At 48.0% G+C, this 22,340-nt stretch overlaps 1 protein-coding gene across 1 annotated transcript in view; it reads right to left on the bottom strand.

Moving 5' to 3' along the window:
* LOC137327209 (cilia- and flagella-associated protein 47-like) overlaps positions 1-22,340 on the bottom strand; it is a 602,936-nt gene that overhangs the window by 161,381 nt on the left and 419,215 nt on the right. The window lies entirely within an intron of this gene.

Below are 22,340 nucleotides of genomic sequence, written 5' to 3'. Positions count from 1 at the left end.
GGAGAACATTCCTCCAAGAGAAGATTATCAGAGCCAGTACTGAGACTTGGATGTGCCTTTCATTATTGAGATCAATATCATACAGGAGGAAGGATGCTGAATTTCTACTCAGTTGAAGAGCTGGCTGGAAAGAGGCCATTAAAAACATCAGCTGAACATGTTTCCTCCACTGAGGGACAGAACATGGCAGCTATCAATGAGCTGCTTTCCAACATCACAGTTAGTGGATGCCCAAAGTATTTTTTTTTAAAACTGGTTTTGTAGGGAGAACCTTTACACTGCCTTTTAACAAGCATTGGTATCCCAACCAATTTAAAATCAAAATTCAAGAACAGAAAGAGGTAATGTTATGGGAAACCTCACATGCCGGGAGCAGGTACTGGAAATTCAAGCATATGCTACACAAAATTTTCGAATTGTTTTTTCCAGACACACTACAGTGCTCTGCTCTGAATACTGACTTTCGTAATTTAACACTTGTTTGTTTTCTTATCTGTTTCTCTCATCTCCCAATTAATTTTGGAGCTTTATTGTGTGTGTTTCACTGCCTTACTTAGTCATTTTTACACATATTCGTCTTTTAATTCACTTGCACTGCCTCACTGAGATGAACTTTGTATGATATCCACTATGGTCACAATTTTCAGGTTTTGCATTGGATATTCTCTTGGTTCAGCATTACTAGGCACTAGTGTAAGTAGACTGATTTTTCAACTGCTGCCCATCCTCTTTATGCTGGAAAATGTGGGAGCTGGCAGTTGAAATTTTTTTTTTAAATCACCCAACCATTGGCCGCTCAAGGCCCGCCCTTCAGGTGAGCCGGCAAATGGGCGACAAGAGCTCTTGCCCAAAACAGATGGGAGCCTACCTAACTACATAAATCGGGGTCCTACATTGGTTGAAGGACTCCATTTGCAATTTACGGTAGTAAGCAGAGCCTGCATTGCACACGCTCCACCCTCTGGTACTAGACCTTGGGTGGCCTTTAAGAGACTGCTGGAGGCCGTTCACAAAACAGCCACTGAAAGATGTGTGTATTTTTGTGGGGGCAGGAGGAGCAGCGATGCCCCCGCCCCCCCCCACCAAGGTGAATGTTGAAAATTGCCCCCACCCCTGTGTCTCCTACTATCTGGAGTGCAATTTTCCTCCGACCCAATATCTAGTTAAATGATAGCACGATCCATATATCAAAACATGGAACCTATGTTCTGCCAACTAAAATATCGCAAGTTCTGCCAAGTGTATTCTCTTTTTGTGCAAGGTGGACTGAAGTGCTTTCTATGTTGATGAGGCAAGACTACAGAACTGCAAACCAAACAACTAGATTATTTCAGATAAAATATATGAATGAACAGAATAGAGTTTCCACAGTGAAATCAGTCAATTTCCTGTGTTCCTCATTTCGTGAAAAAATAACAGATGCCCTAGACACAGGCTTCCTTTCAAGCAAAGCTATTCCAAACCTAGCTGTTTCTACGTTTCCATGATAGGCTCCTCAGACTCACTCACCCATTCTGTGTCTCTGAGAGAAAGAAAAACAGAAACAGAAAGAGACATGTAAGTGCCTGACCAATTTGTAAAGTTGTATGCTTCCTCTGTTGAAAGAACACTCACCATATGCAGCATAGGGCTGGCATATCCATGGGCAATAACAACCAGCTATGACCTGAAACTGGGCGCCACTTCCTTGCAGAAATGCTGCAATGGCAACCAGTGGGGGTGATGCCATGGAGTAGCACAAAGTACAGTCCTCCTTATAAGCACCTCATGCAACATCACCTCCATTTCAGTAGCCATCAAACATGGGGTCAGGTGCTTGGCTACTCCTTGGCTGCAGACTTTTGCCTCCCTTCAGTATTTGGAAGTGCCTCACTATTTAACCATCAATTTACAGGAAGTATTGAAAAACTCTTTATACTCCCTTCCTCAAAATGTGTTTTCCTTCATAGCCTCGCCATCCAAATCTTTGCCGCAGCTCCACGTTTGAATTTCACCAACCAGGTATTTGCCTCTGTCAAAGCACTGAAACAGTCCTAATGAAAAGTCACATATGACATCCTATGTGACTGTGACCATGGTGAATTTTCCCTCCTCGTCCTTCTCAATCTCGCTGCGGTCTTCGACACAGTCAACCACATAATCCTCATTCAAATCCTCTCCTCCGTTGGCCACCTCAGTGGGGTTGCCCTCACGGTTCCACTCTTAACTATCAAATAGCTAGAGCATCTCCAGCAATAGCTTCTCTTCCCACCCATGCATCGTTACCTCTGAAGTACTCCAAAGATCTATCCTTGACCTCTTCCTCTTCCTCATCTACATGCTGCCCCTTGGCGACATCATCCGAAAACATGGGGGTCAAGTTCCACATATACACTGACGATACCCAGCTCCACCTCTCCACCACTTTTCTCGATTCCTCCATTGCCTCTGTGCTGTCAGGCTGCTTGTCCAATATCCTGCCTTGGCTAAGCCACAATTTCCTCCAGTTAAACACTGGGAAGGCCGAAACCATCGTATTTGGTCCCAGCCACAAACTCCGTGCCCTTCCCACTGTTTCCAACCTCCTCCCAGACCACTATCTAAAGTTGAACCAAGTGGTTCGCACTCTTGACCCCGAGCTGAGCTTCTAACACCATATCCTCTCCATCACAAAGACTGCCTACTTCCACCTCCATAACATCGCCCGCCTCCTCTCCTGTCTCAGCCCATCTGCTGCTGAAACTCTCAACTATGCCTTTGTCACCTCCAGAATTATTCTAAACCCGTCCCAGCCAGCCTTCGATCCCCCACGCGCTGTAAACTTCAACTCATCCAAAACTCTGCTACACATATCCTATCCCACACCAAGTCGCACTCACCCATCACTTCTGTCCTTGCTCATCTACATTGGCTACTGGATCCCCCCCATGCTTCCAATTTAAAATTCCCATCCTTGTGTTTAAATCCCTTCATGGCGTCAAAACTCCTTATTTCTGTAACCTCTTCCAGCCCTTCAAGCACCTCCCTGAACTCTTTGTTCCTCCAAATCTGGCCTTTTGTGCATCCCTCCCTTCCTTTGCACCACCATTGGTGGCTGTGCCTTCAAATGCCAAGGCTCCATGCTCTGAAATTCCGTCTCTAAACCCCTCTGCCTCTCCGCCTCACTCTCCTACTTTAAGACATTCTTTAAAACCTACCTCTTTGACAAGCTTTAGGTCATCCCTCCTCATATCTCCTTCTTTGTGTGATCATGCCTCTGTGAAATGCATTGGGTCATTTTCCTACCTTAAAAGTACTATATAAATGCAAGTTGTTGTTGTTGTTGATTGTACTTGCTCGTTCCATGAACCTGTTCTCACCCCCATAATGTTCTGCTTGCTGACTGCAGCATGGAATTAAATCATGGCAATCAGAGGGTATCCATACTGTTTCCTTTCTTCTTAAAAGAGAAAGCAGCCCATAGTCCAAGGCAAAGAACTGCAATAGGTAGTGACACTTACCCTCCCAATATCTGGCTTGTAACCATTTCTGAGGAAGAAGCCCTCAAACTGCTGGGCGGGCAGATGCCAAAGGGAGTCAAGACAGAGAAGTAGGATGTGCCAGTTGAAGGTTGGTCATAGTATTTGTGTTCTCTTCCCTATTATGCATATGCAGCATACCTAATTTGTCAGCCAAATACATAAGTAAACCCTCATGTAATTCATGTCGGTCAGGAATTGTACAGCTCACCAACCCAAGCTGATGTCTATTCTCCTTATGTTCTAGATGTTTGACTACAAGTAGCAGAGGAGCAGCAGGAAGAGGAGCCTAATTCCTGTTCGCATGTTCCCAGTACTTCTTTATTTATGTTGGCAGCCACCCTTTCCTTCCCAAACACCAGCTCAGAGATGCAATAGGTGGTACACCAGAGCAGAATTCACAGGATGATACAGAGAGCACAAATGGGAATGAGGAGCTTGGGATGCAATATAAGGAGGGAGATGCTGATGACTAGAGGATGGTCATACTGCTGCCACTGAGGCCTCAGGCACCATATTAGAGATGGCTGCCTCTAGCAACTTCAGAGCCTTGCCGACAACAATCTCTGAAGGCTTCAATGATCTGATTGCAATCATTCAAACTGCTTTCCTGTTCATCAGTGGACAAGCACAGTGCATGCTCTGTACGAGTGCCATGGCAGAAACATGATTGCATATGCTGCTGTCTGTCAGAATAGTGATTCATGCATCCACTTCCACCGGCTCCCTCAGATGACTGCTTATGTATGTCACATTTTGGTATCTTGTGACTATTTTTTCACAGAAAGGATCTGCAAAAAGAGTTACTTTAAATGTGTTTTAAAGCATAGCAGTTAAAAGTTCATGAAGGTTAAAAAAAAGGGTCTGAGATGTTAAGTCGTTGAGATGCTAAAGAAATAGCTTTGATATTGTTTATTCATAGACTGTAAATAAGAGGCAAATCATTAGCTTATCTCAGTATTTGACAAAACACATTACACCCATTGTGATGGGGACTGGCAGGGCCTGGGCCTGGGCACATGGCAGGTCATCCTATTCTGGCTGTGGGCAGCAAGAGATAAAACATAAGATACAGTCAGGCTTTTGAAACGGAAAGCAGCAAAGCAGGGGGGGGGGCGCAGCAAAAGGCTGTGAGAAGGATACAATGCATGTGGAGTTAGAAATTACCATGGAAAATAGGAGCAAGAGTAGGCCATTCGGCCCTTCGGGCCTGCTCCACCATTTAAAATGATCATGGCTGATCGTCTAATTCAGTACCCTCTTCCCGCTTTTTCCCCATATCCTTTGATCCCTTTAGCATTAAGAAATACATTTATCTCCTTTTTGAATAGATCTAATGACTTGGTCTCCACTGCCTTCTGTGGGAGAGAATTCCACAGGTTCACCACCCTCTGAGTGAAGAAATTTCTCCTCATCTCGGTTCTAAATGGCATACCCCGTATCCTGAGACTGTGACCCCTGGTTCTGGACTCCCCAACCATTGGGAACATCCTCCCTGCATCTAGTCTGTCTAATCCTGTTAGAATTTTATATGTTTCGACGAGATCACCTCTCATTCTTCTAAACTCTAGTGAATATAGGCATAGTTGACCCAATCTCTCCTCATATGTCAGTCCTGCCATCCCAGGAATCAGTCTGGTAAACCTTGGTTGCACTCCCTCCATGGCAAGGACATCCTTCCTCAGATAAGGAGACCAAAACTGCACACAATACTCCAGATGTGGTCTCACCAAGGCCCTGTATAACTGCAGTAAGACATCCCTGCTCCTGTATTCAAATCCTCTTGCAAGGAAGGCCAACATACCATTCGCCTTCCTAACTGCTTGCTGCACCTGAATGCTCGCTTTCAACAACTGGTGTACAAGGACACCCAGGTCTAGTTGCACCTCCCCTTTTCCCAATCTATCACCAATCAGATAATAATCTGCCTTTCTGTTTTTACAACCAAAGTGGATAAACTCACATTTATCCACGTTTTACTGCATCTGCCATGTTCTTGCCCACTCACCCAACTTGTCTAAATCACATCGGAGACTCTTTGCATCCTCCTCACAGCTCACATTCCACCCAAGCTTTGTGTCATCTGCAAACTTGGAAATGTTACATTTAGTTCCCTCATCCAAATCATTGATATTTATTGTGGGGCCCAACCACGAGTCACTGCCTGCCACCCAGAAAAAGACCTGTTTATTCCTACTCTGTTTCTTGCCTGTCAACCAATTCTCAATCCATGCTAGTATATCCCTCCCAATCCCTTGTGCTTTAATTTTGCACACTAACCTCTTGTGTGGGACCTTATCAAAAGCCTTCTGAAAATCCAAGTACACCACATCCACTGGTTCTCCCCTATCTATTCTACGAGTTACATCCTCAAAAAACTCCAGTAGACTTGATAAGCATGATTTCCCTTTCATAAACCCATGCTGACTTTGTCCAATCCCGTTAATGCCCTCCAAGTGTTCTGTTATCACATCTTTTATAATAGACGCTAGCATTTTCCCCACTACTGATGTTAGGCTAACTGGTCTGTAATTCCCTGTGTTTTCTCTTCCTCCTATTTTAAATAGTGGGGTTACATTTGCCACCCTCCAATCTGTAGGAACTGTTCCAGAGGCAGTAGAATTTTGGAAGATGATCACCAATGCATCCATTATTTCCAGGGCCACTTCCTTTAGTACTCTGGGATGTAGATTATCAGGCCCTGGGGATTTGTCAGCCTTTAGCCCCATTAATTTCCCGAGCACTATTTTTTTTACTAATACTGGTTTCCTTCAGTTCCTCCCTCTCACTAGACCCTTGGTTCCTGAACATTTCTGGCAGGTTATTTGTGTCCTCCTTTGTGAAGACAAAACCAAAGTATGTGTTTAATTGTTCTGCCATTTGTTTGTTCTCCATTATAATTTCCCCCATTTCTGACTGTAAGGGACCTACATTTGTCTTCACTAATCTTTTTCTCTTGACATATTTATCAAAGCTTTTACAGTCAGTTTTTATGTTCCCTGCTAGTTTACTCTCATACTCTATTTTTCCCCTCTGACTCAATCTCTTTGTCCTCCTTTGCTGAATTCTGAACCGCTCCCGATCCTCAGGCTTGCCGCTTTTTCTGGCAATTTTAAATGTCTCCTCTTTGGATCTAATACTATCCCTAAATATGTCTTTTGTAAGCCACGGTTGAGCCACCTTTCCTGTTTTATTTTTGCTCCAGACAGGAATGAATAATTGTTGTAATTCCTGCACACATTCTTTCAATATTAGCCATTGCCTATCCACCGTCATCCCTTTTAGTGAAGTTCCCCAATCTATCATAGCCAACTCGCACCTCATACTTTCGTAATTTCCTTTATTTAGATTCAGGACCCTAGTTTCGGATTCAACTACTTCACTCTCCATCTTAAATGAGGAATTCTTTCATGTTACGGTTGCTCTTCCCTAAGAAACCCTGCACAACAAGATTGTTAATTAATCCTTTCTCATTGCACAATACCCAGTCTAGGATCGCCTGTTCTCTCGTTGGTTCCTCAACGTATTGGTCTAGAAAACCATCATATACACACTCCAGGAATTCCTCCCCCATAGTATTATTGCTAATTTGGTTTGACCAATCTATATGTAGATTAAAGTCACCCATGATTATAGTTGTAGCCTTCTTGCATGCGTCTCTAATTTCCTGTTTAATGCCCTCCTCTACATCTCCACTACTGTTTGGGGGCCTATAGTCAACCCCCACCAACGTTTTCTGTCCCTTGGTGTTTCTTAGCTCCACCCATACAGATTCCACATCGTGATTTTCTGAGCCAATATCCTTCCTCACTATTGCATTGATTTCCTCCTTTACTAACAATGCTACCCCACCTCCTTTCCCTTTTTGCCTGTCCTTCCTAAATATTGAATATCTCTGGATGTTCAGTTCCCATCCTTGGTCACCCTGCAGCCATGTCTCCGTAATCCCAACTATATCATAACCGTTAATATCTATCTGCGCTGTTAATTCATCTACCTTATTGCGAATGCTCCGTGCGTTAAGACACAATGGGCTCAATTTTCGCACCCCCGATCGGGTGCGTTCGTGGCCGGGGGGGGGGGGGGGGCTGCGAAAATCATGGATTCCCGGGGCGGGTCTGGAGCCCAGCTGCAACCCACCCACTTCCGGGTTCCCCAGTGACGCACTGACATGCGTGCGCAGCACCTGCATGTGGGACTCCCGCCGGCAATTAAAGCCGGCGGGGTGCCACTTAAAATACTTAAACAGGTACTTCAGGTCGTTTACATACCTGATTGACCTGATATTTTAGGAAGGGTGGGATTTTGAAATTAACTGAGACTGTTTCCAGTACTGGGGGAAACACTCCCAGTTCAAATGGATGTGTTGCAGCCATCAGCCTGTGGCAGCTGCAAAGGTCCATTTGACAGGTTGGGTGGGGGGGGCGCAGAGAGACCCTCACTCATTGCAGGAGGCCACATTGTCACTTTGGACAAAGTTTGGCCTCCACCACCCTCCTCCTAACAATAAAATTCACAAACTTCCACACTTACCCCAGTGTCCAGACACATGTACCGACCTTGCGGACCCCCTCAAATGTACATCTTCCGGACGGGGGCCGCCGTAGCTGCAGTCATGACCTCCTCGGAGGGCGAACAGCATCACCAGCCTCGCCGGCCACCTCTGACACGTGGAGCTCCTCAACAGAGTGCAGAGACACACCCACCTGCACAGCAGGAGGGACGCCAACTGCAGAGAGAGATGCATCATAGAGGGCACTACCCTCATCACAGGGTCTACAGACCGAGGCTCAGCTTCCTGAACCTCTCTAAGCAGCAGTGCACACGAAGGCTCAGAGTCACTCGACATGTAGTCGTGGACATCTGCAGCCTCCTTCATGCCGAGCTGCACCTGGCTGGCCCGAGCACCATCTTCTTATCTGTCACTGTCAAAGTCACCATTGCCCTCAACAACTTCTCCTCCGCATCCTTCCAGGGTGCCACCGGGGACATCGCCGACGTCTCTCAGTCGTCTGCACAAAAGAGCCCTGCAAATACATCTACACCCACTATGCAGTGACACAATGGGTGGCATCAGTTGTGGGTCTTCATTGTGATCCTCAGGAAAGGGCATTATTGCACAAACCAGACAAGATTCGCAAAGACGTGGCAGTAGTGGTGACTATATAATATGTAATGTGAGTTGGTCAGAAATTAAATATAAGTAAAAACCATGACAAACCCTCAAACATCATTCTGCATCCCCTTCATGCTCACGATACGTTTGCCTTACGCTTCCTACTGCATATATGTGATGCATGCCCTGTGGCTGCAGCACAGGCAGTAGCAGGTTGAGTGAGGCTGACCATGAAGGAGATGCATGAGAGGTTGAGTATGAGATAGAGCCATGAGATTGTATGAGGATTGGGTTGAGTGGTAGTGGTGGGATGAGTACTGGCGAGGTGAATAAGTGCAGGTAAGATGAGGATGAGCTTTGAGTGGGTGTGAGGAGTGATGTGATAGAGTAGTGTTGGCAGTGCAGAAGGAGATGTGGGGTGGGGGCGGTGATGTGGCAGACGGAGTGTAAGGGAATGAGTAAGTGTATTCACTTCGGCTGACCTATTTAGGTCATTGAAGCGCCTCCTGCACTGTATGCAGGTGCGCGATATGTTGGTGGTGCAGGTGACCTCCTCTGCCACCTCGAGCCAGGCCTTCTTAGTGGCAGAGGCAGGCCGCTTCCTCCCGCCCACCGGGGGAAGATCTCTGTCCTCCCCCTCCTCCTCACCCCATCTATTGATACCTGGAGTGAGGCATCATTAGACCTGGGAGCAGCCTTTCCCCTGGGCTGCTCCATGCTGTAATTTTTCCTATTTCCTGCAGCATCAGTCAGTGGAGGACTGTCCTCCAGCTGACAGCCTATGCTGTGAATGCACAGTCCGCCCGCTGCGCAGCTTACCAGCGGGAAACCCGGAAACACAGGTAAGTGGCTCCAATTAGCCTGCGATTCCATGCGGAGCACCCCGATTCCACCGGGCGCATGACCCACGCGCCCAGTCGACCCCCCAGCTGTGAACCCGCCACCCTGCTAATATCGGGCCCAATGCCTTTAGATGTGTCTTTTTAAGATTGCAAGTCATCTTAGTTTTATTTTGCACTATGGCTTTATTTGTTTTTCGCCCTTGTTTTCTCTGCCTTCCACTATTGCTTCTTCCCTTACTGTCTTTTGTTTCTATCCTTGTTTCCCCCTCCTCTGTCTCCCTGCTCAGGTTCCCATCCCCCTGCCATTCTAGTTTAAACCTTCCCCAACAGCACCAGCAAACACCCCCCTGAGGACATCGGTCTGGTCCTGCTCGGGTGTAACCCGTCCCGCTTGTACAGGTCCCACCTTCCCCAGAACCGGTCCCAATGTCCCAGGAATCTAAATCCCTCCTTCCTACATCATCCCTGCAGTCATGCATTCATCTGGTCTGTTCTCCTGTTCCTATACTCACCAGCACGTGGCACTGGTAGTAATCCTGAGATCACTACCTTTGAAGTCCTGCTTTTTAATTTATCTCCTAACTCCTTAAATTCACCTTGTGGGACCTCATCCCTTTTTTTAACCTATGTCGTTGGTACCGATATGGACCACGACTACTGGCTGTTCACCCTCCCCCTCCAGAATGTCCTGCAGCCGCTCCGTGACATCCTTGACTCCAGCATCAGGGAGGCAACATACCATCCTGGAGTCACGTTTGGGGTCGCAGAAACGCCTATCTGTTTCCCTTACAATTGAATCCCCTATCACTATAGCCCTGCCACTCTTATTTCTCCCCTCCTGTGCAGCAGAGCCACCCATGGTGCCACGAACTTGGCTCTTGCTGCTTTCCCCTGATAAGCCATCTCCCCCAACAGTATCCAAAGTGGTATATCTGTTTGAGAGGGAGATGGCCCCAGGGGACTCCTGCTCTACCTGCCTCGTTCTTTTACTCTGCCTGGCGGTCACCCATTTCCTTTCTACCTGCGTAATCTTTACCTGTGATGTGACCACCTCACTGAGCGTTCGATCCACGATAATCTCAGCATCGCGGATGCTCCACGGTGAATCCACCCGCAGCTCTAGCTCCGAAATGCGGTTAGCCAGTAGCTGCAGCTGGACACACTTCCTGCACACATGGTCACCAGGGACACCTGTAGTGTCCATGACTTCCCACATAGTGCAGGAGGAGCATATCACGGGTGTGAGCTCCGCTGCCATGAATTGCCTTAGATTTACACTGCCTTCACCTCTCGGACTCTCTTCCTGCTCTCCAGACTCTCCTTTTACACTGCGTTCACCTCTCGGATTCTCCTATTGCACTGCGCTCACCTCTCGGACTCTCTTCCTGCTCTGAGACTCTCCTCTCGCTCTCAGACTCTCCTTTTACACTGCGCTCAGCTCTCGGACCCTCCTCCCGCTCTCGGACCCTCCTTTTACATTGCGCTCACCTCTCCAACTTTCCTCCCGCTCTCGGACCCTCCTTTTACATTGCGCATAAGATTCTCAAAATTCACAGATCCCCCAAAACTCGGAGAAAAACCCTAAAAAACCCTGAGTATGGGAAAACTTTGGCCATTGACTATAAACCTAAAATGGAAGGATAGGTGAGAGGTCACAGGACGAAATCAACAACACACACACCGTGGACCTTCAGACATGTCTCTGTTTTAATGCATAACGGACAGCAGGGGGTCGACAATCACTCCCATTGAAAGAGACAACTGTTCCAGACATGGTGGGGCCATACCGTTGTTTTAAAGCAAAACCATCAACACCTAGGACGTTGGATACAGGGTACGGTAGCATAGTGGTTATGTTACTGGGCTAGTAATCCAGAGGCCTGGACTAAAATCCAGAGTCATGAGTTCAAATCCTGCCACGGCAGCTGGCGAATTTAAATTCAATTAATTAAAAATTCAATTAATTAAATAAAAATCTGGAATTAAAATACTAGTATCAGTGATGATGGCCATGAAACTACCGGATTGTCGTAAAAACCCATCTGGTTCACTGATGTCCTTTAGGGAAGGAAACCTGCTGTCCTTACCCGGTCTGGCCTATGCAGATGTGGTTGCTTCTTAATTGCCCTCTGAAATGGCCGAGCAAGCCACTCAGTTGCAAAATCTCGCTATGAAAAGTCATAATAAGAATAAAACCGGACGGACCACCCGGCATCGGACCACTAGGCACCGGACAAGACAACGGCAACGGCAAAACACCAAGCCCAGTCAACCCTGCAAGGTCCTCCTTGCTAACATCTGGGGACTTGTGCCAAAATTGGGAGAGCTGTCCCACAGACTAGTCAAGCAACAGCCTGACATAGCAATACTTATCTTTCAGCCAACGTCCCAGACTCTTCCATCACCATCCCTGGGTATGTCCTGTCCCACCGGCAGGACAGACCCACCAGAGGTGGCGGTACAGTGATATACAGTCAGGAGGAAGTGGCCCTGGGAGTCCTCAACATTGACTCTGGACCCCATGAAATCTCATGGCATCAGGCCAAACATGGGCAAGGAAACCTCCTGCTGATTACCACCTACCGTCCTCCCTCAGCTGATGAATCAGTCCTCCTCCATGTTGAGCACCACTTGGAGGAAGCACTGAGGGTAGCAAGGGCACAAAATGTACTCTGGGTGGGGGACTTCAATGTCCATCACCAAGAGTGGCTCGGTAGCACCACTACTGACCGAGCTGGCCGAGTCCTGAAGGACATAGCTGCCAGACTGGGCCTGCGGCAGGTGGTGAGCGAACCAACACGAGGGAAAAACTTACTTGACCTTGTCCTCACCAATCTCCCTGTCGCAAATGCATCTGTCCATGACAGTATTGGTAGGAGTGACCACCGCACAGTCCTCGTGGAGATGAAGTCCCGTCTTCGCACTGAGGACACCATCCAACGTGTTGTGTGGCACTACCACCGTGCTAAATGGGATAGATTCAGAACGGATCTAGCAGCTCAAAATTGGGCATCCATGAGGCGCTGTGGGCCATCAGCAGCAGCAGAATTGTATTCCACCACAATCTGTAACCTCATGGCCCGGCATATTCCTCACTCTACCATTACCAACAAGCCAGGGGATCAACCCTGGTTCAATGAGAAGTGTAGAAGAGCATGCCAGGAGCAGCACCAGGCGTAGCTAAAAATGAGGTGCCAACCTGGTGAAGCTACAACTCAGGACTACATGCATGCTAAACAGCGGAAGCAACTTGCTATAGACAGAGCTAAGCGATTCCACAACCAACGGATCAGATCAAAGCTCTGCAGTCCTGCCACATCCAGTCGTGAATGGTGGTGGACAATTAAACAACTAACGGGAGGAGGAGGCTCTGCAAACATCCCCATTCTCAATGATGGTGGAGTCCAGCACGTGAGTGCAAAAGACAAGGCTGAAGCGTTTGCAACCATCTTCAGCCAGAAGTGCCGAGTGGATAATCCATCTCAGCCTCCTCCCGATATCCCCACCATCACGGAAGCCAGTCTTCGGCCAATTCGATTCACTCCACGTGATATCAAGAAAAGGCTGAGTGCACTGGATACAGCAAAGGCTATGGGCTCCGACAACATCCCAGCTGTCGTGCTGAAGACTTGTGCTCCAGAACTAGCTGCGCCTCTAGCCAAGCTGTTCCAGTACAGCTACAACACTGGCATCTACCCGACAATGTGGAAAATTGCCCAGGTGTGTCCTGTCCACAAAAAGCAGGACAAATCCAATCCGGCCAATTACCGCCCCATCAGTTTACTCTCCATCATCAGCAAAGTGATGGAAGGTGTCGTCGACAGTGCTATCAAGCGGCACTTACTCACCAATAACCTGCTCACCGATGCTCAGTTTGGGTTCCGCCAGGACCACTCGGCTACAGACCTCATTACAGCCTTGGTCCAAACATGGACAAAAGAGCTGAATTCCAGAGGTGAGGTGAGAGTGACTGCCCTTGACATCAAGGCAGCATTTGACCGAGTGTGGCACCAAGGAGCCCTAGTAAAATTGAAGTCCATGGGAATCAGGGGGAAAACTCTCCAGTGGCTGGAGTCATACCTAGCACAAAGGAAGATGGTAGTGGTTGTTGGAGGCCGATCATCTCAGCCCCAGGGCATTGCTGCAGGTGTTCCTCAGGGCAGTGTCCTAGGCCCAACCATCTTCAGCTGCTTCATCAATGACCTTCCCTCCATCATAAGGTCAGATATGGGGATGTTCGCTGATGACTGCACAGTGTTCAGTTCCATTCGCAACCCCTCAGATAATGAAGCAGTCCGAGCCCGCATGCAGCAAGACCTGGACAACATCCAGGCTTGGGCTCATAAGTGGCAAGTAACATTCGCGCCAGATAAGTGCCAGGCAATGACCATCTCCAACAAGAGAAAGTCTAACCACCTCCCCTTGACATTCAACGGCATTACCATCGCCGAATCCCCCACCATCAATATCCTGGGGGTCACCATTAACCAGAAACTTAACTGGACCAGCCATATAAATACTGTGGCTACGAGAGCAGGTCAGAGGCTGGGTGTTCTGCGGCGAGTGACTCACCTCCTGACTCCCCAAAGCCTTTCCACCATCTACAAGGCACAAGTCAGGAGTGTGATGGAATACTCTCCACTTGCCTGGATGAGTGCAGCTCCAACAACACTCAAGAAGCTCGACACCATCCAAGATAAAGCAGCCCGCTTGACTGGCACCCCATCCATCACCCTAAACATTCACTCCCTTCACCACCGGCGCACTGTGGCTGCAGTGTGTACCATCCACAGGATGCACTGCAGCAACTCGCCAAGGCTTCTTCGACAGCACCTCCCAAACCCGCGACCTCTACCACCTAGAAGGACAAGAGCAGCAGGCACATGGGAACAACACCACCTGCACGTTCCCCTCCAAGTCACACACCATCCCGACTTGGAAATATATCGCCGTTCCTTCATCGTCGCTGGGTCAAAATCCTGGAACTCCCTTCCTAACAGCACTGTGAGAGAACCTTCACCACACGGACTGCAGCGGTTCAAGAAGGCGGCTCACCACCACCTTCTCGAGGGCAATTAGGGATGGGCAATAAATGCTGGCCTTGCCAGCGACGCCCACATCCCGTGAACGAATAAAATTATACAAAAGGAAGCCTTGTGTGACAAGCTCTAGAAAATCAGAATTAACAATGACCCATCGGAGAAGCAAAGGCAACATGATGAGGGACCATCAAAAAGCCATCAAAGATTCTTAAGGACTTTGTAAGAACTGTTTGAACAGACCATTGTAAGAGAGACATCCACAAGGCGAAAGCTCTCTCTCTCTGGCTTGCTGGCTCTGGTGGGCTGCTTGTCTTGGTTCTGCCTGTGTCTGGAAAGAAGAGCATTTTCCAGCAAACAACAAGGCGAGGGGGAGGCAGTTTGACAAGGAAGGTCAGCAGCTCTAGAAGCAGGCCGACACACAAGAAAAAACTAGAGCAACAGCCCCAGTGACCATCAGACACCTCGCGGCAACAAGGGCCTTACGAAACAACCAACCGAATATTACCACCAACCAACCGGGTAATATTGAGCCACCGCAACCAAAGAAAACCAACTCAGGAGAAAACCGAAGATCCGCAAAGTTTCCACTCGACAATCTATTTCTGACTTACCTCTGGGTGAATTACTGTCAAGGTTTCGTTTGGTGAGCATTATCTCTGGCCCTTGAGAGTCCAACCTAGCTAGTACAGTGGGATTAGGAGGGGTGAGGTATCCTTCTACTGAAATTTCCCTCATGTGTACTGAAGTGTTCCCCATTTTATTAGAGTGTTAAGATTGTTGTGTTGTATTTTCTCTCTTGAATAAAGGTCAAAGTTCTTGCACCAAAACCAGTTGTCTGCTGCACTTTGTCACAACCCCCAAATAAGTCCAAGGTCTAGAACCCAGGGAGTGGGAGCGATTCGGACCGCTCAGAAGTCAGAGGGGAAGCTGACACACACCACCACCCCCTACATGCGCTCACCTCTCCGACTCTCCCCTCGCTCTCGGACTCTCCTTTTACACTGAGCTCACCTCTCGGACTCTCCTCCCGCTCTCGGACTCAATTACTTTGTTTAAATTAAGCAAGATAACTCAGTGATGTGAGAAAGCATGGCATGTTCATTATTTTGTATTATTACGCAAAGATAAGTTACACCATTTGAACTAAGTGAATCTGATCATAACTGTTGCTCAGTATGTTTAATCGTTGTGAAATAAAGCAGCTGAATGATTTGTGTAAAGTCTCATCTCATCAAATGTTTGGTTGATTTACTTTCAGAGAGATTGAAGAAGCAGGCATGCGAAAAGCACAAATATCCAGTTCAGCTCACAAGGGGTATTATTGTTATACTCCTGGGTTACATTATCATGCAAATGTCAATGCTCAGACCATTTCCAGGAGCAGTTGACACCACTGAACCTGAATTTGTAACGATGGCCACGATTTTATCTTCAAATTCCAGGTGCGTTGGCGGCAAACAAAATCGGGGATTTCCGGAGTGGGAAGGAATCCTGGCTCCAACCCACTAAAAAATGCGTAGGACCCGGACCCAGACCCATCAAGGTGTGCGCGCGCTTCAGGAAACCAGAAGTCCCGTCGGCCATTAAAGCCGGCGGGACGATATTTACAGCAGGAATTAAGCTATTTAATCTTCTTGAAATGGTGATTAATCTTGTTAACGATGCAGGGAAACGATTTCAACGCTGCCTCAACATGTTTCCCGTGCTGTGTGAAGCACGCCATGGGAAAATGGGCAGGTTGAGCCAGCAACCATTTGGCCATTTAAATTCCTGTTTGACAGATGGGGATAAAAGGTGAGTTATTGCAGCAGGGTACTCAGTTCTCTCAGGCAAACTTTTGGATGGGAGTTTTTTGTGTTTAGACTGAAAATTCTTGGTTCACACTCAGAATTGTTCTGTTTACACATTTTTACCTACTTTTTGGACCCCCTCAAACTGACAACATTAGGATGGGGGATGCAATAGCCTCATTCACCAGTATATCCGAGGAGGAGGCACATCACCATCTGCAGCAGGCACGGCGTGCAGTTCTGCCACTTGCAGCTCCACAAGACAGAGGTGCGCCACAGGGACCTGCAAAAGAGCAGAGGGGAACAACAAAGGGCCCAACGTCACAGGAGGCACTACCCTCATGAGAGGGTCTACAGACAGAGGCTGAGCTTCCTGGACCTCTCTGAGGAGCAGTACCTATGAAGGCTCAGAGTGAGTCGTCAAGTGGTTACAGACATCTGTAGCCTCCTTCATGCAGAGCTGCTCCCGGCTGGGCCTGGTGGCATCGCATTGCCCGTTGCAGTTAAAGTCACGACTGCCCTCAAATTCTTCACTTCCGGATCCTTCCTGGGTGCCACTGGTGACATCACCGGGGTCTCAAGTGCATACGACAAGTAACCGATGGTTTGTTTCACAGGGTGTCGCAATACGTCAACTTCCCCATGGACGACCTCAGCCAGACGGAGAGGACAGTGGATTTCCACTCTCTGGCTGGCTTCCCACATGTACAGGGTGCAATTGATTGCACTCACGTATCAATCCAAGCACCTCCACACGAGCCAGGAATGTTCATCAACAGAAAGGGGTATCACTCCATCAACACGCAGCTCATTTACGACCACCAGAAAAGATTTCTTCACGTTTGTGCAGGGTTCCCTGGCAGCTGTCATGATTCCTTCATTCTGCAGGAGTCCAACATCCCAGCCCTCTTCAACTCACCAAACAGACTTAAGGGCTGGCTCCTCAGAGACAAGGGATAACCCCTGCAGACATGGCTCATGACACCATTGAGAAACTCCATCAGCGAGACACAGCGGTGATAGGACGACAGTCACATCGCCACCAGGTCTGTCATTGAACATGCGAGAGGACTGCTCAAGATGCAATTTCAGTGCCTGGATCAGTCTGGGGGAGCGAGAGTGGGTAGAATGATAGTCGTCTGTTGTGTCCTGCACAACATCACGCAACAGAGAGGGTTACCGGTGGATGAGGCCTCACTTGTCAGGCAAGGGAGTCACTAATATTTGGCCGATTCTTATAAGGACATCTGCAAAGTGAGGATAGTCCAGTCGTCAGACCACCTGGAACGAGCACCGCCAACACCAGCCCGTCCCCACCCCCAACCCCCAACAAAACAGTCCTACAACTACACATACACCCACTGAAAACGCACCCACTGGGTGGCATCAAATCTCGTCACTCATGAGGAAGCACATGAAAGGACACTATCACAAAAGGCACTCAAGAATGGGCATGACGTGGCAGTCGTGGTGAGAATGCTAACATTTAATGTGACTTTAACAAAAACCAAATATAAATGAAAAACATGACAGTCTGTCAGACACCTTTGTGCAGACCCTTCGTGATCACAAATCCTTAGCCTTTCTCTTCCTACCACTTCAATGTGGTGCATCCCCTATGGCTGTAGCAAAGGTAGTAGCAGGTTGCTCATGTTAATGCGCTGACTGTTGAGATGCTTTGGGCCTACACCCTCTGGGTTTTGGAGCCCGTGAGGGCCACGCCAAAGACTGCTCCACCTACACCTATGCAGGGGCAGACTCCGCCACCTGAAGAGGAGGCAGCATTGTGGGTACTGGTTGAGCAGGTGAGACGTGGGAGCACTTTGATTTGGCATCCCCACTTCCATGTCCCCTTTCACCATCATCCCTTTCCTGGGCCAGGGCCACATCACACCCTGCTGGACAACAGTTTGGCGGACATGTGTGATGCCTTGTTAGCCCACTTGTAAAGTATCGGTCTGCCTGTTTAAGGCGGCAGAATATTGTTCACCCTTAGTCTGCACGGCTTTGTCAGGGCCTGAATGGATTCATTTGTGAGCCATGCTTGAAGCTCAATGGCGGTTAGACTTCTCTCCATCACAGACGTTCCTGCACTTTCCTGCGCCACTAGTCTACTAATAGAATCATAGAATCATAGAAGTTTACAACATGGAAACAGGCCCTTCGGCCCAACATGTCCATGTCGCCCAGTTTATACCACTAAGCTAGTCCCAATTGCCTGCACTTGGCCCATATCCCTCTATACCCATCTTACCCTTGTAACTGTCCAAATGCTTTTTAAAAGACAAAATTGTACCCGCCTCTACTACTGCCTCTGGCAGCTCGTTTCAGACACTCACCACCCTTTGAGTGAAAAAATTGCCCCTCTGGACCCTTTTGTATCTCTCCCCTCACCTTAAATCGATGCCCCCTCGTTATAGACTCCCCTACCTTTGGGAAAAGATTTTGACTATCGACCTTATCTATGCCCCTCATTATTTTATAGACTTCTATAAGATCACCCCGAAACCTCCTACTCTCCAGGGAAAAAAGTCTCAGTCTATCCAACCTCTCCCTATAAGTCAAACCATCAAGTCCCGGTAGCATCCTAGTAAATCTTTTCTGCACTCTTTCTAGTTTAATAATATCCTTTCTATAATAGGGTGACCAGAACTGTACACAGTATTCCAAGTGTGGCCTTACTAATGTCTTGTACAACTTCAACAAGACATCCCAACTCCTGTATTCAATGTTCTGACCAATGAAACCAAGCATGCTGAATGCCTTCTTCACCACCCTATCCACCTGTGACTCCACTTTCAAGGAGCTATGAACCTGTACTCCTAGATCTCTTTGTTCTATAACTCTCCCCAACGCCCAACCATTAACAGAGTAGGTCCTGGCCCGATTCGATCAACCAAAATGCATCACCTCACATTTATCTAAATTAAACTCCATCTGCCATTCATCGGCCCACTGGCCCAATTTATCAAGATCCCGTTGCAATCCTAGATAATGCAGGAGGTGGACTCATGCATCCTCTCCGCTATTGTTGAGTGGCACCTGTTCCAGTACCTCGCAAATGTGCTGCTGTCACTCGATCATTCTCCTTTTAAAGGATGGCCCCTGAGGTTCAGCATCTGCGTCCAGCTGAGCAAAGCCTGGAGAGGAGTGCGCCCACTGACGCGGATTCTCCACAGCTGCCCCTGCCACTAGTGTCTGCTCGTGCTCACTTGTGTGTGGTGACTCACCAGGTGCCAACCCAACTAACCGACTACTAGGACCCATGGAGGTGTGAGTATCTGCGCTGGTGTATGGCTCACTAAGATGTGATGGTGCGCCCTCAGAGGCTGGGAGCTCCTCTGAGGAATCGCCATCTCCTGTCACTTCGGTTGCTGAAGGGCCTGGAAGAGAACAGAAGGCAATATTAAGAATCATCACAGATGTAATGATGCGATGAGCATACTGAGGTGTTCAACTTGCCAATCATTATTAACATCAATTCATGTTGTGTGTGATGAATGTTGAAGTTGTGGCACCAAAGGTTTGTGGGATGCCAGTCTCGGCATCCCTGACAGACAGGCACTTGACGATGCTGCTGATCTGCAGGGCCTCCTCCTCCCCTCTGTAAGGACCACTATTTGTTGTGGCCTCCCTCCAGTCCTCGCCCTCTTCCATGCATTTTGTGCTCTCTTCTGCAAGGGTAGAAGGTACAGACATGTGAGTGAGTGAGGGTGAAGTGGTCAGCTGATGAATGCAATGCTTTGGGTGATGCTGACCATGTGAGAGATGCATCAGAGGGTGAGTGTCAGACCGAGACATCACTATGGATCAGGATTGGGTGAGTGATAATGGTGGGTTCACAAATGGGGAAGTGAGAAAGTACACAGGAAGTGAAGGTAACTTGACGATGAGTCTTAAGTGGGTGTAAGGAATGATGTGATGGAGTAGTCTTGGCAGTGCAGAATGTGATGGGGGTGGAGGCATAGAATGCAGGAGAATCAGTAAGTGTACTCACTTTTGATGACCTTGTTAGGTCATTGAAGCGCTTCCTGCACTGCACCCGAGTGCAGGAGATGTTGCTCCTGCTGGTCACCTCCTTAGCCACCTCGAGCCAGACCTTCTTGGTCATAGAGGCAGGATGCTTCCTTCTGTCCACCCAGTACAATATTTCCCTCCATCGTGGAGCTGGCTTACCCTTCTGCTGATCCATTCTGCTTGGTTGCTCCTTTGTGCAGCAAAAGCCATTGGTGCAATGGCCCTTTCAATACAAACACCCCAACTAACAGCGGGTGTGCAGTCTGCCCGCTGCGCAGCTTTCAGACGGCAAACCCAAAACCAACATTAAGGGCCATCAATTAAGTTGCGATCGCATGGGGAAAGTAGGGATTTATTTTTCGGGTTTCCTGCGCACCCATTGACACCCCACCACCCCCACAGCCATCCCGCCGGCATATGAAAATCATGCCCAATGTGTCTGAAAGAATGCATGCCAAGACTGGCCTTGTGGTAGCACTAGAGATGCAGCCTGCAGGCAGTCCGTTTCAAGATTTAACTGCCCTGAGACACGTGCCACTTCAGTCCCAAGAAGTTCATATTAAGTGGAGCAGCCGGCCACCTGCTGTATTCCTGCCACTCAGGTTAAAGCAGTATGTTCAGAGTACAAGGCCGAACAGCGCACAATGGCATCAAGGTAAAGCATAGTGGTGAGAAAAAGACACAATTGTGAGGTTTACAATAAAATGTATGGTACCAGTCAAGTTGATGTGTTTGCAGACACTTCGGTTAGAAAATTTTGGTTAGTTTTGATTAAGTCAGGAAAATGGTAGCGGTTTTAATTTAATGTTCACAGAGAAGTGTCAATACATCAATGCGTTTTTGTAGTGGGAAAATTAAAGATGTCGATTGGACTGTTCATGCAGTGAGTACAATAGGTTGTTAAGAGCAGGACCTCATATCAAATTGACATGAACTTGTCCAGCAGCTAGCAAGTGATTATCCTGTGCATCCTTAACAAGATTCAATCTGCTGATTGTCTGCTCAATCGCCATGTTGCCCTTGGATGCTGTCTCCATGCTCCACTGGGACATCCATGAATAGGTCTCTTTGCAAGGCGAAGTTGTGAAGCATGCAGTGCACCACTATAATACTTGATGTCCCAGCTGAAATATTTTGTGGAACCCCCTCAACTGATCGAAGCACCTGAAGCCTGTCTTCAGAATGCTAATATTTGCTCAGTGATTATCCTAGTGATTAAATAGACCTCATCATAGTCAGCTCATCTGCTGCTGAAACCCTCATCAATGCCTTTGTTACCTCTAGACTTGACTATTCCAATGCTGGCTGGCCTCCCACCTTCCACCCTCCATGTACTTGAGCTCATCCAAAACTCTGCTGCTCGTATCCTGACTCACACCAAGTCCCATTCTCCCATCACCCCTATGCTCACTGACTTACATTGGCACCTGCTCAAGCAACACGTCGATTTTAAAATTTCATCCTTGTTTTTAAATCCATCCACAGCCTCGCCCCTCCTTATCTGAGTGCCGAGAACAGCTGAGAGGAGCGGATCGGAGCAGAGGGAGCGTCCCATAAAAAGGTGGGATTTCGGAGCGCCGAGAACAGCTGAGAGGAGCGGATCGGAGCAGAGGGAGCGTCCCATAAAAAGGCGGGATTTCGGAGTGCCGAGAACAGCTGAGAGGAGCGGATCGGAGCAGAGGGAGCGTCCCATAAAAAGATGGGATTTCGGAGCGTCGCGAACAGCTGAGAGGAGCGGATCGGAGCAGAGGGAGCGTCCCATAAAAAGGCGGGATTTCGGAGCGCCGCGAACAGCTGAGAGGAGCGGATCGGAGCAGAGGGAGCTGCGACGGAGTTTGAAGTGACGTCAGGAATCAGAAAGGGACGCGACACAGGGGAGGCACCTGATTGGTAAGTAGGTTCAGGTGAGTATTTCTACTTATTTACAGTAACTAAAGTAAAAAGAAAGGTAAGGTCTGCAGGTCTTATAGCAAGTCGCGTTTTTTAGTGAATCAAGGTCCCCAGTGTAGTTAACATTCTCTAAATTAAGAATAATT

Source organism: Heptranchias perlo, chromosome 11 (genome assembly GCF_035084215.1).
Source record: "Heptranchias perlo isolate sHepPer1 chromosome 11, sHepPer1.hap1, whole genome shotgun sequence".
In the NCBI taxonomy this organism is placed as follows: domain Eukaryota; kingdom Metazoa; phylum Chordata; class Chondrichthyes; order Hexanchiformes; family Hexanchidae; genus Heptranchias; species Heptranchias perlo.
This window is presented reverse-complemented; position numbering and strand designations above follow the sequence as displayed.